We start from the raw sequence: 2,722 nt of genomic DNA, 5'->3' as shown, positions 1-2,722 counted from the left end.
TCTCTTTCAACTCGACGCAAAATATCCAATATCTCTTTCTTATTTAATTATTGTTAAATGAACTCACGTCCTGTACACCACTGTTAGAACGTATATCTCTTTCCATGTTCCACAATATTACTCCCTGCATTTCCAACATGCAGAAACCCACGGCATAAATTATGGTCAATATATAATTCTCTAAATCGGCCCTTTGCCGAAAACAAGTTATCTAAATTTGATTTTTTCTTAAATAGTCCATCAGACCTTAAGCGTCACTACTCTAATTTTTGATTTTTAATTAAAGTTAAAGTTTTAAAATATTTTAATATTATATTGTGCTTTATTTACTTATTTTTATTATTTTATATATATAATACCTATATATATCTTATCTCTACTTATTGATTTATTATATTACTGTACTCGAGGCTCCAAAGGCGTTAATAAAATAAATAAATAAATTACATAAATTACCATTATATCTTTTACCTCAGTAAATAATACATCATATCCCGATTATTTTGATTTAATAATAATATTGTGAAAATTTAATAAAAAAATAAGGATTTAAGATTATGCGTTATTCAGATACCTCGAAGTATCATCTTGTTACGCTTAACTGGTCTTATCAAAACTTAGAATACCTATTTAAAAAAATAAATAAAAGCAAATTTTGTTTCTATCGGTTCAATATTCGAAGTTTAAGTATTAACGTAAAAAAATTGTAGCGAGCAATATACCTAACTATAATTTGTTTCCGATCACAATTGCGCTGTTACTACAACTATCGAGTATCGAGGGAAACTTGAAAAGTACCTACTCATTAAAATGTAGTAATAAAAAAAAATATTGGATATTTCCACGAGAGCAGACAATATTTTAACGTTGTTAAACAATTTGTTTACGTTTATTTAAACACCCGTAAATTGATTTAAAAAAACGAATTTTATAGCGATCAGAGTGAAACACTCTGTAATAGCCGGTGTATTATGGCATAGACATATTTTTATATACATGCACCGACCGAGACAAAAAGAAAAAAATAATATGATACTCTACGAATTCTACCTATACCTTCGTATAATATTATATATGATACATAATCTGTATTATTTTAACGCCGTTTGATCGGAATCTATTCCGTTCGAGTGCAATGTACATATAATATTATATTTATATATAATATTCCATGGAATGTGTTTTACGACGGACAATATATATATTTATGTAGGTACGATATTATACACGCAGCACGCAGCTACTACGCCTAATATTTTCCCGACATTTTTTCGGAGAGAGGCCCCTACCCGTTTGAATAAAAACTGTCGTTTTTTATATCGCTTTGACGGTTTCCCGCCGAAAGACCCCCAACGAGCTCGCAGAACGAAATGCCTATCACGCGTATATTATATACATGTGTGTGTATACATACAACCTCCATAGGATATTATATGTACGCGTCGCGATCATAATATACATACGCATAATATTATATTATGTCTTTTATGTGTATATTGTCGTCCGCTCTCTCTCTCTCTCTCTCTGTGTGCTTTCCATCTTCTCCGACTGGGCAGATTCACCGATTTGAAAGAAAAAAAAAAAATGTAAGAAAAAACACAACGTACGCGTTTTCCTCCCGCCCGTCCGCCCGGCGACGGTTCTCTCGCCGACCGGTTGACCCACTGCCGGCGATACGCCGTCGTTATAATATTATATTATATTATAATACGCATTATCTGCAGGCAGAAGACACGCCGGCCGTGAGACACGCACACGTGGACGGACACAGCTCGACTGGTTTCCGCGGGACATAAAATAATACGTATTATAACGTATTGTATGGTGGTATATACCGCTATATAATATATTTATTTCGTTTTCGGCGTTCGGATTACCATAAGTGCATCGCGTACAAATCCGTGTGACAGAACAGATAATTTTTACCGTTCGCATACCGAAAAATGAGAAATTAATAAATTTAAAGAAAATAAAAAAACCGTCGGACGGCGTGTGCGGTGCAGAGAAAAGGTGAAAAAAAGACGCACGAGAGCGTTGTGCAGTTCGTACGATGATATACGACGATGGTCGTATATTGTGTGGAATATTATAATATAATAAGTATAATATAACGCCATTACACGCACGCGCACAATAATATTATAATGATATTCGAGCACGAAAAAAAATAAAAGACCCGAGATCATTAGCGATTACCGGACCCGGAGAAGTAATAAAAATCGTCAAATTATTGGTCACTGCAGACGAGGATTTTCAATACGCAATATGCATAATATAATAATATTATGTTTGTTATTGCGTTTTCGTGAAAAAGAGGAACGCGCGATGTGCGGTCACCGCTCGTGCCAAGATTATACTTCCTATAACTGACATGCTCTCTCCTCTTTTATTCTTAAATAATTTCCTTGAATAGTACCTATGTGTCAAAATTCTGCTAATATTTTGGAATTGTAAAGACCATATATTTTTAAATAAGTACTTAGATTTTTTACGAAGGTACGTATATGATATACAAGGTGTCTATCCTGTTCCTAGTAATATAAACTTAATTTTTTTTATTATTGAACATAATAACCCTTTTTATTATATATCAAATAAACTATAAATATGGTGATTTTTTTTTTTTAATGCATTTAAATCGAAATTTTATCGATTAGTTTCTGGGCTATTAAAATTTACTTTATACGTAGGTAGGTACTTAGGATAATATTATAGTACTTAA

Source organism: Acyrthosiphon pisum, chromosome X (assembly GCF_005508785.2).
Source record: "Acyrthosiphon pisum isolate AL4f chromosome X, pea_aphid_22Mar2018_4r6ur, whole genome shotgun sequence".
NCBI classification, from domain to species: domain Eukaryota; kingdom Metazoa; phylum Arthropoda; class Insecta; order Hemiptera; family Aphididae; genus Acyrthosiphon; species Acyrthosiphon pisum.
The sequence above is the reverse complement of the archived record's forward strand: the minus strand, read 5'-3'. Positions refer to the sequence as shown.